The 13,165-nt window shown below is 44.4% G+C and overlaps 2 pseudogenes; one reads left to right on the top strand and one right to left on the bottom strand.

Moving 5' to 3' along the window:
* On the bottom strand, positions 1-715 carry LOC108543721 (docking protein 1 pseudogene; annotated as a pseudogene).
* A 3,961-nt stretch (positions 716-4,676) lies between these two features.
* LOC108543720 (splicing factor U2AF 35 kDa subunit-like) overlaps positions 4,677-13,165 on the top strand; it is a 30,314-nt pseudogene continuing 21,825 nt past the window's right edge.

Here is a 13,165-nt window from a genome sequence, read left to right as displayed (position 1 = left end):
TCATTTCCCTGTGCTGTCTGGAAGGTGGAGTTTCCAGGGCCCAGGAGGCAGCGGCGCTGGCCTCAAAAGAAAACATGACCTTGTCCCGGCCATAGCAATGCAACAGAGTATAGGGCCAAGACAGGACAGCTCCAGTATCTGACTCTGGGCCCCCATGGTCAGGAGAGTCACCCTCTCAGCCTCCAACCCTCAGCAAATAGAGGCATGCAGGCCACAGTGCTCAGCCGCCTCAGTCCTCTGCACCGTTACCCAGAATTGGGATCCTTCCCAGGTGGGGCTGCACAAGGAGTTCTCCAGCATCTCCAGGGCAGAAAGCTCAGGTGGGTTATTGGTAGGTTCCAGAATCCAGCTGCCTTTCCAAAAGGGGTTTTGGCAGTGTCTGCACCCAGGCTGCACTGGACAGCACATCAACAGCCAGCAGGTGCTAGTGCTGTGCAGTGTCCAGGCGGAAGGCAGTGGTGCTGGGCTCAGGGGGACTCTCCACAGCCACGGGGGCCAAACTCACACACTTCACCAGATGGATCACCTTGCAGTACAGGCAGCACGAGCACCCTCAGCTGCTCCCAGAGCTTGACCCCTTATGGTCAAAGAACTTGAGCCATGCTATGCCACAGGGACTGGCCAAGTAGAGCATGGCCCAGGTCTTCCTCCACCTCTTGGTCCCAAAGTGCTCACTCTGCAAAAAGAGTGGCCCTTCCATCACAGCTCCGTCCATGGCCCCCACCGGTTCCTTCCCCGCTTCTCCCTCTTATCAAGTGACTGACAGGTCACTTGGCACTGACAGATCCACACCAGACTCTATGGCACTGTCAGATCTATGGCACTGGCAGATCCACACCAGACTCTGGCCAGGCTCCCTCTGATCTGTTACTCCTGACACTTGCATATAGAACCCAGACACGATGTACCACAGCATCACCTTTACCTGAAAGATTTCAGAAGGCATCAGGGCCCTGCAGAGTTACCCAGCCTGATGCCTTCATTTTTGCAGACAAAGAGACCAAGGCCCAGCGAGGGATCCCATAGAAAGAGTAAAAGTAAAACCAATGAGCATGTGTCAGAGGAGGAGTCCCCCACAGAAGGAATGGCACGTAAGAGGATTCTTGGGGACAGATACAGTGGGGACAGCCCTGGATCTTCTGCTTTGGTCCCTGCTATAACATTAACTTAGTCTGTGAGCTCAGGCAGTGGAAGCGGATGAGGAAGGACCCCTGTCCTGGAGAACTCTTTCTGCCAGTGTTCATTTGGAGAGTGGTATCCTGGGGATTCCCAGGTGCCACCACCTTATTCTCACTTCTGACAGCAACACTGATCTTAGCCTCCCCTCAGAACTCTGAGCAAGAATGTCCTGGGCTCAGAATGTGGCCACCACGCTGGCTTCTTACTCCAGTGCACTCCTGTCAGCCCTCTGGGGGAGCACAAGGAGTAGCAGCTCTTCCCTACCATCGAAATGCATCTTTGTACCCTCCAAAACGATGTCTTCAGTCTCATTGTTATTCAATTATGATCAGAAGCGGAGCTTGATCAGACGTTCAATCTAACTTCTATTAAGTTATGAAACTCCTTTTTTTTTTTTTGAGACGGAGTTTTTGCTCTTGCTGCCCAGGCTGCAATGGCACGATCTCGGCTCACTGCAACCTCTGCCTCCCGGGTTCAAGCGATTCTTCTGCCTCAGCCTCCTGAGTAGCTGGGATTACAGGCATGCGCCTCCATGCCCAGCTAATTTTGTATTTTTAGTAGAGATGGGGTTTCTCCATGTTGATCAGGCTGGTCTCAAACTCCTGACCTCGGGTATCTGCCCACCTCGGCCTTCCAAAGTGCTAGGATTACAGGCATGAGCCACTGCGCCCGGCCAAGTCGTGAAACTTCTCTATCAGTGAAAAGTTAACACATTGTCTGGTCCTGCTTAAGGACAAGAACTCCTTTTACCCCCCACCTATCTACCAACTTCATAAGCAGCCATATTTCAAGTCTCTATTCTCTGCTGCTGGGACTATTTGGTCCAGGGAGGGTGAGAAGCAAACACATATATTGTATATGACCCTGACCTTTCTATCAGAATCCATAGTCTTTTGCTCATCCCTCTGTTATGAGGACAACACTTGCTGACCATTCTCCCTACCAGTACCTTAGGTCACACAGTCTTCCTTTTTGTTCTTAGCTTCTAGCTTCTAGCATCAGGGCTTTCCAGGCCCCCAAATGGCCAGCCACCAGGGATCCCTGAAGAATGAGGAAAGGCCTTAATCCAGTTCTACAAATATTTTTTTTGAGTGTCCAATCCATGATGGACCCTCATGAGGCACTGGACACATGGGAATATGTTCATCTTGGATGCTTTCTTTCTTTCTTACTTTCTTCTTTTTTTTTTTTTTGAGATGGAGTCTAGCTCTGTCACCTAGGCTGAAGTGCAATGGTAAAATCTCGGCTCACTGCAACCTCTGCCTCACTGGCTCAAGGGATTCTCCTACCTCAGCCTCCTGAGTAACCGGAATTACAGGCATGCGCCACCGTGCCTAGCTAATTTGTGTATTTTTTGTAGAGACAGGGTTTCACCATGTTGCCCAGGCTGGTCTTGAACTCCTGACCTCAGGTGATACACCCGCCTCAGCCTCCCAAAGTGCTGGGATTATAGGCATGAGCCACCGTGCTGGCGGGATGCTTTCTTTAAGGATTTCCCAGTCTGTTGGGCACATGGGAACTTATCTGGGGAGAGGGGGGATTTCTCTTCAGAATGTCTTAGTTGTTTGTGTAAGAGAATGGTACAGAGAAGTTTTGTTGATTCCTTTAAAAAGGGGAAAGAGAAAACAAAGTTTGACCCTACCAACTTTGCCATGCTCTGACAAGCTTATCCAGGTGATATAGTTTGGCTGTGTCCCCACCCAAATCTCATCTTGAATTGTAGCTCCCATAATTCCCATGTGTTATAGAGGGACCCAATTGGAGGTAATTGCATCACGGGGGTGGATATTTCCTGTGTTGTTCTTGTGGTGAATAGGTCTCTTGAATAGTCTCACGAGATCTGATGGTTTTATAAATGGGAGTTTCCCCTGCGCAAGCACTCCTGTCTACCGCAATGTGAGATGTGACTTTGTCCCTTATTTGCCTTCTGCCATGATTATGAGGACTGCCCAGCCATGTGCAAGTGTGAGTCCATTAAACCTCTTTCCTGGCTGGGTGCAGTGGCTCATGCCTATAATCCCAGCACTTTGGGAGGCTGAGGCGGGTGGATCACCTGAGGTTAGGAGTTCCAGACCAGCTTGGCCAACATGGTGAAACCCCGTCTCTACTAAATATACAAAAATTAGCCGGGCATGGAGGTGCCCTGCCTGTAGTCCCGGCTACTCTGGAGCCTGAGGCAGGAGAATCGCTGGAACCTAGGAGGCGGAGGTTGCAGTGAGCTGAGATCATGGCACTGGACTCCAGCCTGGGTGACAGAGTCAGACCCCATCTCAAAAGAAAAAAAAAAAAAGTTTTTTTCTTTTATAAATTATCCAATCTCAGATATGTCTTTATCAGCAGTGTGAGAACAGACTAATACACCAAGTTATTGTGCATGGGAAGGAACCTGCCAATAGGCTGCCATAGTGAACAATTATGGAGTGGTTATCCAGCACCATTCTTCCTTCTTGGGAACTGTTATCTCCATCTAGATGGCTCCCCAGGGACCATTGCTTTTACATAATCCTTCCCTCAGTCATAATTGGCCCAGGTGTGGACCCTTTTCAAAGATGGGTCAATAAAACCTTTCCTTACCATTTTTTCTTATTTGAACTTAGAAACAAGTCATTCTTTTGTTTTTTGTTTGTTTCTTTGTTTTTGCTTTTTAAGAAATAGAGTGGTTCTTAAAGACTGAAGTCTTTAAGACTTCACAGGCTGAAGTTCAGTGGCGCAATCATAGCTCATTGCAGCCTTGACTTCCTGTGTTCAAGGGATCCTCCCACCTCAGCCTCCCAAGTGGCTGGGACTATAGGTATGTCCCACCACAGCTAACTAATTTAAAAAAATTTTTTTTTCTGTAGAGTTGTGCTATATTGTCCAGGCTGGTCTCAAACTTCTGGGCTCAAGTGATCCTCCCGCCTTGGTCACCCAGTTCCCTGGGATTATAGGTGTGGACCACCATGCCTGGCCCAAGCCATTCTTTTTTGAATGGTGAAAGCTGTAAATATGAAAAACAGGAACTGTCTGCAAGCATATTCTCCATCATGAAGAGAAGAAAGGTGCTCTGCAGTGAAGAAAGCAGAAATAAAAAGTTGAAGCAAAAGATAAAGACAATTCTATTAGGATTTAAGTCTCTAGTTCCAGTTATTACTGAGACATCCTTGCTCTTTTTTGCAAATTAGTTGTTGAGCCCCTTATTGGATTTTATTACCCAATACAGTTTTCTTTATGTTTAATCTAGTTCACGTTGGATTTCTGTCACTTCCAAGCAAAGGAATCCCAATTTAAAAATCGGTACAAGGTATGGAGTGGTGCACATGGCAGAACCTAAAATATGGAACTGGCCCTGTTGATGTTGAGGGTGGGATCCAGTAAGAGTCCCTCCATCCTGAGTCTGGAAGTGAGCTGTTTATTAAGTGACGACTGAAGCAGCTGGGGAAATGACTGCATGGTGTCTTTTAGAACAACCTCCCCTGTCTCTGCCCCGTGGTTGCAGCTTCAGAGGATTCAGTAGGAACATGGCAAAATATTGGAGCACATTGTCTACACTTGGCAACCCCAGGAAGATGCTTCCAGGGAGGGACAAGCACATGACTAGCAGCATGACAATTTGTAACTCTGGTGAGGCCTCCTCTGCCTGGGGCCGGCAATCCAACGTGGCTGCAGGAGAATAGTCATGTGCTTTGCAGACTGGCTGCAGGCAGATTCCGTGCACACCATAAAGTGAATGCTTTGAATAAGAAAGGGGGACTGTCTGAAATGTGGATATCTGGGATGAGCTAGAGGAATCAGGGACCTGTGACTCTCCCAGTTCCCGCTTGGCACCCTGGCCTGACAGTAAGGGTCAACATTTGTGTTTCTTTTTTTGGCATCTGGCATCTGAAACCACTTCTAAGGTAGGGAAATTCCCCATCTAATAGATGCCAGATACTTGTTTTCTGAACTTCCCTTACAACCAGGGTGTAGACATTTGACCTTTTCTCAGCTGGTCCCATACACGGATCACAGACTAAGCTAAGAAATCTGTAGCTAAGGAAGTGAGGATTCAGAGACCCTCAAAACTCCCTCCAGGGACAATGGGCTTGTAGTAAGACCTAGTTCTAGAGGCAGCAGGGACCCTACAGAGCTTGCTCTTGGCAGCAGGAAGGGGCAGTGGTGGCAGCATTGTCCTCCTGGAGAAAACCCTGCGCTTAATTTAAGACATTGTTCTGGTTTCATGTATGGCTCTCTATCTGGTTCTCTAGTTCCTGTAATTCTCTGAGCTACCTAATATCTTTTATACAGTTAATAAATTTTTTTTTTGCTTAAATAAGATGGAGTTGGTTTTGTTGCTTGTAACTAATGACTCTGACTAATATATAAATTGGTACTAGATTGATTGAAGGCATCAGACTTTCAGAGAAATAGCTGGAATCTAGGAATGGTTGTGTGGCCTGATGGGGACTAAAGGTAATGAAAATCCAGAGATGGGGTGGCACTTGGTGGCAAAATAGCTCATCCGCTTATTACTAGTGGTTACCTGGAATGAAGTGTCCATTGAGAAGACAGACTTGGGGGACTGTCTGACATGAGTCTGAAGGGAATGAGGAACAAATGGATTGTGAGGTGGTGTGGACAGCTTAAAGCGAGAATGAAAACATCAAAGTTTGCTCTCACTCTGTCCTGTGTGAGAACTAGAGCGTTGTTTGGAAGAGGGACATGCTGGAGTGGTTATGTATGAGAGAATTTGGATGACTGAGAGCTCTGAGCTTCTATGAGCTAGGGCTAGGTTGGATACCACCTAAGGGAAAATCCAAAATAACAATGGTATGAACAAAGTAATAGATTCTTCTTCTTCATTAAAAATAAATCTGTGGGTAGGGATTCCAGTGCTGGTGTGGCTATTCCATGGGCATTAGCGCCTCCTACTCCTTCCTTCTTTTTGTTTTCTCTTCCTAGAGTGTGGTTTCTATCTTCAAGCTTACCTAATGTTCTACGATAGCTGTTGGAGTTCCAACCATCACATCCACATTCTAGGAAGCCAGAATGACGAAGAAAGCAAGCAAAAAGTACATCTCTCAGTGAGACATATCCCTGTAAGGAAGCTCTTAGAGGCTCTGTGCAGCACTAATGTTTACTTCGTATTTGCCTGAATTTAGTCATATGAGCATATCAAAATGAAAGGGAGACTAGAAAAAGGCATGATTTTTAACTGGACACATTAGTATCCCAAATGAAATAGGGTCTTCATTGCTGAGCAATAAGGAGAGAATGGTTATCAGGCAGGGATGTTACCCATTGCGCATAACAATTACCCCACGACTTACTAGTGTAAAACAATACACATTTATTATGTTAATAGATTCTGTGCATCTGGAATTTAGGAACAGCTTACCTGAGTACCCTTCTTCAGGGTCTCTTCCAAGGCTACAATCAAGGTGTCAGAGCTGCAGTCTCAAATGAGGGCTTGGCTAAGGCCAGGTCTGCTTCTAAGCTCATGCACATGGCTCTTTTTAGGACTCAGTGCCTCAAGACCAATTGGACTGAATGGCTCTGTTTCTTATCAAATGTTGGCCAGAGGTCACCCTCAGTTTCTTGCACTGTGGACCTCCCCATCAGGACAAGCATGTTAGAAGGGTCAGAGGGAATGCCAGCAAGACAGAAGGCAGCCTTTTGTAACCTAATCTTGGAAATCACATCCTGTTATTTTTGCCATATTCTGCTCCTTAGAAGTAAATTACTAGCCAGGTACAGCGGCTCGCATCTATAATCCCAGCACTTTGGGAAGCTGAGGCAGGAGGATTACTTGAGCTCAGGAGTTTGAGGTCCTGAGCAACATAGCAAGACACTGTCTCAACAGAAAGTATAAAAATTAGCCAGGCATGGTGGCATGCACCTGTAGTCCCAGCTATGCAGGAGGATCGCTTGAGCCCGGCAGTTCCAGGCTGCTAGTGAGCTATGATCACACTATTGCAACTCAGCCTGGGTGCACTTACCGAAGAGTCTGGATTCCATGTGTCAGTTCTAATAGCTGGGGGTAGTCTTAATAACATTTATTTATTTATTTAGAGACAGAGTATCATTCTGTCACTCAGGCTGGAGTGCAGTGGTGCGATCTAGGCTCACTGCAACCTCCGCTTCCCGGGTTCAAGTGATTTTCTTGCCTCGGCCTCCCAAGTAGTAGCTGGGATTACAAGCGTGCACCACCATGCCCGGCTAATATTTTTTTGTATTTTTAGTGGAGATGGGGTTTCACCATGTTTGCCAGGCTGGTCTCAAATTCCTGACCTCAAGAGATCCACTCGCCTTGGCCTCCCAAAGTGCTGGGATTACAGGCGTGAGCCGCCACACCCGGTCTAATGACTTTTTTAAAAAGGATGAGTTAATTGTTTTCTAGAGCCTATAATAACATTTTATTATTTACTTTATCACATATTCATCCACTTATTCTTCTGTCAATCCACTGTATTTTTTGAATGCATTTCAGAGTAAGTTTCAGACATCCATATGCTTGGTCTCTAAATACTTCAGTGTGCATATTATTATGTTGAAAAATTGTTGGCTTTAAGAAAGTGTTAGACCTTTTCCTAAAGGGTTGTGCCATTTTACACTTCTACCAATAATGTACGTGAATTCTTGTTTCATATCCTCTTGAACATTAAGTCGTGTCAGTCTTTTTAATTTTATTCATTCTGATGGATATGTATAGTGGATTTAATTGCTTTTTCAGTTGGTTGACTGAAACCCGAATTCCATGATGAAGTTAAATGAAATTGAGATGCCAAGAATCCTTTGGTAAAATGTGGAAGAAAGAATCCAAAGAATTAGGGAGATGGGAATTTGGTGTGGGTTTATAAGTGTAACTCATTCACTCCTAGCTCTGTCCCTTGGGAGGGCCCAGGGGACATTCTCTTCACCAAGGCATTGAGAAATATATTTGTGAGAGTGGTGGTATCTTCAGAAAGTGCTGTAATAACCGGTTTCTGTAGGCCAGGGATATTGGGGGAAGACACTACAGATGAAACGGCCTCCCTGATTTCTTTTTTTTCTTTTCTTTTTTTTTTCGAGACAGGATCTTGCTCTGTTGTCCAGGCTGGAAGTGCAACGGCCTGATCGTGGCTCACTGCAACCTCTGCCTCCTGGGCTCAAGTGATCCTCCTACCTCAGCCTCCCAAGTAGCTGGGACTGCAGGTGCATGCCACCACGCCCAGCTAATTAAATATATATATATATTTTTAGAGACAGGGTCTTGCTATGTTGCCCAGGCTTGCCTTGAGCTTCTGGTTTTAATCTGTCTTCCTGCCTCAGCCTCCCAAAGTGCTGAGATTGCAGGCACGAACCACCACTCACTGCGTAGGCGCCCTCATTTCCACCAGCATGATGGGACCCTAGGGTTGTGAGGGTGGGGTAGAGTACTTCACTGCCAGGGGCAAGCTGGGTGTGGTTACTCTGATTGCCAGCTGCTCTGAGTGGTCTGACCTGCAGAGATCTTTGCTGGTTGATCATTTTGAGATCACTGAGTCCCTAGGACTAAAGAATATGGGCAGTTCACTAAGATTCTAACTGACCTGTAAAACCCAAAGCTCTCTGGAACTGGTGAAAAGGACTCACTTAAGACAATAGAGTGGGGAATAATGGAGTTATGATCTCTCACTGAATTTCCTGTCCTGGGTTAGTTCACAGACTTAGAGCCTCATGAATGGGGTGAAGGCAAGTTTACTTGAGCAAGAAGGATTTATAAATACCTTCATATATATTCCTTTTTTGTTTTTTAAAGACAGAGTCTCACTCTGTCATCCAGGCTGGAGTGCAGTGGCATGAATTCTGGCTCACTGCAACCTCCGCCTCCCGGGTTCAAGCAATTCTCCTGCCTCAGCCTCCTGAGTACCTGGCATTACAGGTGCCCGCCACCATGCCCAGCTAATTTTTGTGTTTTTAGTAGAAATGGGGCTTCACCATGTTGGCCAGGCTGGTTTAGAAATCCTGACGAATTGATGGGTGCTGACGAGCTGATGGGTGCAGCACACCAACATGGCACAAGTATACATATGTAACAAACCTGCACGTTATGCTCATGTACCCTAGAACTTAAAGTATAATAAAAAAAAAAAAAAAAAAAAAAAAAAAAAAAAAAAAAAAGAAATCCTGACCTCAAGTGATCTGCCCGCCTTGATCTCCCAAAGTGCCGGGATTACAGGTGTGAGCCAGGGCGCCTGGCCTCCCTTTGTATTCCTTATAGGCGTCCTCAGAAAGGCCTCTGGTCATTTTCCAGGATAACTATTGTGGGTTTAATTGTGTCTCCCCAAAAGATATATTGAAGTTCTGGTCCCCAGTACCTATGAAATAGGTGACCTTATTTGGAAATAGTTTATTTACAGATGCAGTCAGGTTAAGGTGAGGTCATACTGGTTTAGCCCTAATCCAGTGACAGTCTCCTTAGAAGTTTTTTTTTTGTTGTTGTTGTTGTTGTTTTTAACCTTATAAGAAGGGAGAAATTTGGACACAGAGGGAACACCATGTGAAGATGGAGAATAAATTTCTGTTGTTTCAGGCTACATAGTGTATAGTATTTTGTTATGGCAGCCCTAGGAAATGGATCCAGTAACTGTGACCTTGGGAGTATTGGACATTGGCTCTAATGCTAATCTTTGGAGTTGTAGTTGACACAGTGATTAATGAATCACTCAAAGTGAATGAAGGCTTATGGAGTCAAGTGATAAATTGACTTTCGATTTTTTTCTGAGAGAGGGTCTTGCTATGTTGCCCAGGTTGGAGTGCAGTGGCATGATCATAGCCCACTACAGCCTCGAACTCCTGTACTGAAGCCAGCCTCTTGCCTCAGCCTCCTGATTAGCTGGAACTACAGGTGTGTGCCACCATGGCTGGCTACTGTTTTTTTTTTTTTTTTTCAATTTTTCTAAAGATGGGATCTCACCATGTTGTCTATTCTCGTCTCAAACTCCTGGGCTCAAGTGATCCTCCTGCCTTGGCCTCCCAAAGTGCTAGGATTACAGGTGTGAGCCACTGTGCCCAGCTGCAAATTTTGATTTTAGTGTACCTTACTGTCACCCCAGTTCTTAAACCCATTTTCCTATGATTTCTTTAGTTCCCGAGTGTATAGTTAGACTAGATATATTCAGCAAACAGCAGAATCCCCATGTTTCTTCAGTCCATGGAGTATGGCCACTATGGTTGAAAGGGCCAAGCAAAAGCACTAAACCTTCCTCTCTATTGAAATTATAAACAAAGAGGAATAATGTCTTGCTGGGGGAAATGCGAGATTAGTGCAACCATCAAAGATCTGAAAATTTAGAAGTGAAAATTCTTGTTACTTAGCCATTTAATTTACCTGTTTGGCTCATGAAGAAGTCGGAAGGGCCTTTGAGAATGACGGTGGATGATTGAAAGGTTAAGACAGGTGATGACTCCAGTTGCATTGCTCTTGTAGATGTGGTTTTTCCACTAGAGCAAATCAACAGCGCCTCTGCCACCTGCAATAAAGTTATTAACTTGCAAATGTTTTTTCCCTATTTCAATAAGCAAAGAAAACCAGAGGTAATTTTGTTTATCCTGGCAGGGGCAGAAGTACATTTCCACTATTTTGCTTCAAGAACTGTGTCAGCTGTCTGCCTCTGTGCCACAATTTAGTACACAGGGACTTTGATAATCTTAAAGTCTCATAGCACATTACACTGGTGAACTATGATTATGATAAAGTGCTGATAAATCCTAAATAGCAGGAAGTACTGGGTACCCTGAATGCCTTAGTGAGTTGTTGTTGTCAGCGTTTTGGATTTAAGCCATTCTAGTAGGTGCATAGTGATATCTCATTTATTGTTTTAATTTGCAATTCCCTGATGACATATAATGTTGAGCATCTTTTCATGTATTTATTTGCTGTCTGCACGTATCCTTTGGTGAGGTGTCTGTTCCTATGTTTTGCTGATTTTTAAATCGGGTGATTGTTTCTTTATTGTCGAGTTTGAAAGGTTCTTGTATATTTTGGACACTAGTCCTTTATATGTGTTTTACAAAGATTTTATCCCAGTTCGTGGCTTGTCTTCATTCTCTCAAAAGCATCTTTTGCAGAATAGAAGCTTCTATTTTAGTAAAGTCTAACATATACTTCTTCTTTCATGAATTGTGCTTTTGGTGTTGTATTAAAAAAATCATCACCATCTTCATTTGTATAGTAGTAAGTAAACTTTAAAAATAGTAAAATAAATAAATAAATAAATAAATACGTAGAAAATCATCACCAAACCCAAGGTCATCTAGATTTTGTCTTATGTTATCTTCTAGGAGTTCCATAGTTTTGCTTTTTTTTTTTTTTTTTTTTCTTGAGATGGAATCTTGCCCTGTCTCCAGGCTGGGGTGCAGTGGTGCGATCTTGGCTCACTGCAGCCTTCACCTGCCGGATTCAAGCAATTCTCCTGCCTCAGCCATCTGAGTAGCTGAGACTACAGTTGCATGCCACCACACCCAGCTAATTTTTGTATTTTGAGTAGAGACGGGGTTTCACCAAGTTAGCCAGGATGGTCTTGATCTCCTGACTCCATGATCCTCCCACCTCTGCCTCCCAAAGTGCTGGGATTACAGGTGTGAGCCACCTCGCCTGGCCTGCATTCTATTTTTAGGTCTGGTCCGTTTACATATATATTCTTTTCTTTTCTTTTCTTTTTTTTTTTTTTGAGACAGAGTCTCATCTGTTGCCCAGAATGGAGTGCAGCGGTGTGATCTCGGCTCGCTGCAAGCTCCGCCTCCTGGGTTCAAGCGATTCTCGTGCCTCAGCCTCCCAAGTAGATGGATTACAGGTGTGTGCCACCACATCTGGCTAATATTTGTATTTTTAGTAGAGACAGGGTTTCACCATTTGCCCAGGCTGGTCTTGAACTCCTGGCCTCAAGTGATCTGCCCACCTTGGTTTCCCACCCACAGTGCTGGGATTAACAGGCGTGAATGAACCACAGCATCCAGCCTTGCAGGTATTATTTCTATTCCCATTTTAGGGATGAGAACAATTGAGTTGTAGAGGGGTTAGGTGATTTACATAATGTCTTAGGGGCTAGCAAATGGCAGAACTGGGATTTAATCCCACGCAGCATGTTCTTTCAGTATGAGGAAAGATACATCTTGATATGTAAATTTATTCTATATATTGACTTCCAATTATGAATGTTTTTCACTCACATCACCCAAGCCATAAGTTTTTCTCCCTCTAGTATCCCAATATGCTATATTTCACTAAGTCTAAGACATCATGGATTATAAGACACACCTTTATATACCACTAAGAAAGATAAAATTACAAAAAAGCACAATGCTTTCTTATCATTTAGAATTTTATCTTACATTTATTGAAAGAATTCTTTTAGACTTTAGATGTATAATTTGTTATATATCACTCTTATGCATGCATGCAATAAAAATAAAAGCAAATTAATTGGTAAAAGTATTTCTAAAACTCCTTTGCATTCAGAGTCCCACTTTTTTTTTTAATTTTTTGAGATGGAATCTCGTGCTGTCACCCAGGCTGGAGTGCAGTGGTGAGATCTCAGCTCACCACAACCTCTGCCTCACGGGTTCAAGTGATTCTCCTGCCTCAGCCTCCTAAGTAACTGGGATTACAGGTATGCGCCATCATGCCTGGCTAATTTTGTATTTTTAGTAGAGACGGGGTTTCTCCATGTTGGTCAGGCTGGTCTCGAACTCCCAACCTCAGGTGATCCGCCTGCCTTGGCCTCCCAAAGTGCCAGGATTACAGGCATGAGCCACCGCTCCTGGTGTCCCATTTTTAAAAATTGTTATTTAAAAAATTTTAAAAAATTTTAAATAAAATAGAAATGGGGGCCTCACTCTGTTGCCCAGGCTGGTATCAAACTCCTGGGCTCAAGTGATCCTACTGCCTCAGCCTCCCAAAGTGTTAGGATTACAGGCGTGTGCCACCATGCCCAGCCCAGAGTCCCATTCTTTTTAATCATTTTTTAATCTCCAAGATGTTGTTGCCCATGCTTTTTTTTTTTTTTTT

Source organism: Rhinopithecus bieti, unplaced genomic scaffold (assembly GCF_001698545.2).
Source record: "Rhinopithecus bieti isolate Rb0 unplaced genomic scaffold, ASM169854v2 scaffold_21412, whole genome shotgun sequence".
NCBI classification, from domain to species: Eukaryota; Metazoa; Chordata; class Mammalia; order Primates; family Cercopithecidae; genus Rhinopithecus; species Rhinopithecus bieti.
This window is presented reverse-complemented; position numbering and strand designations above follow the sequence as displayed.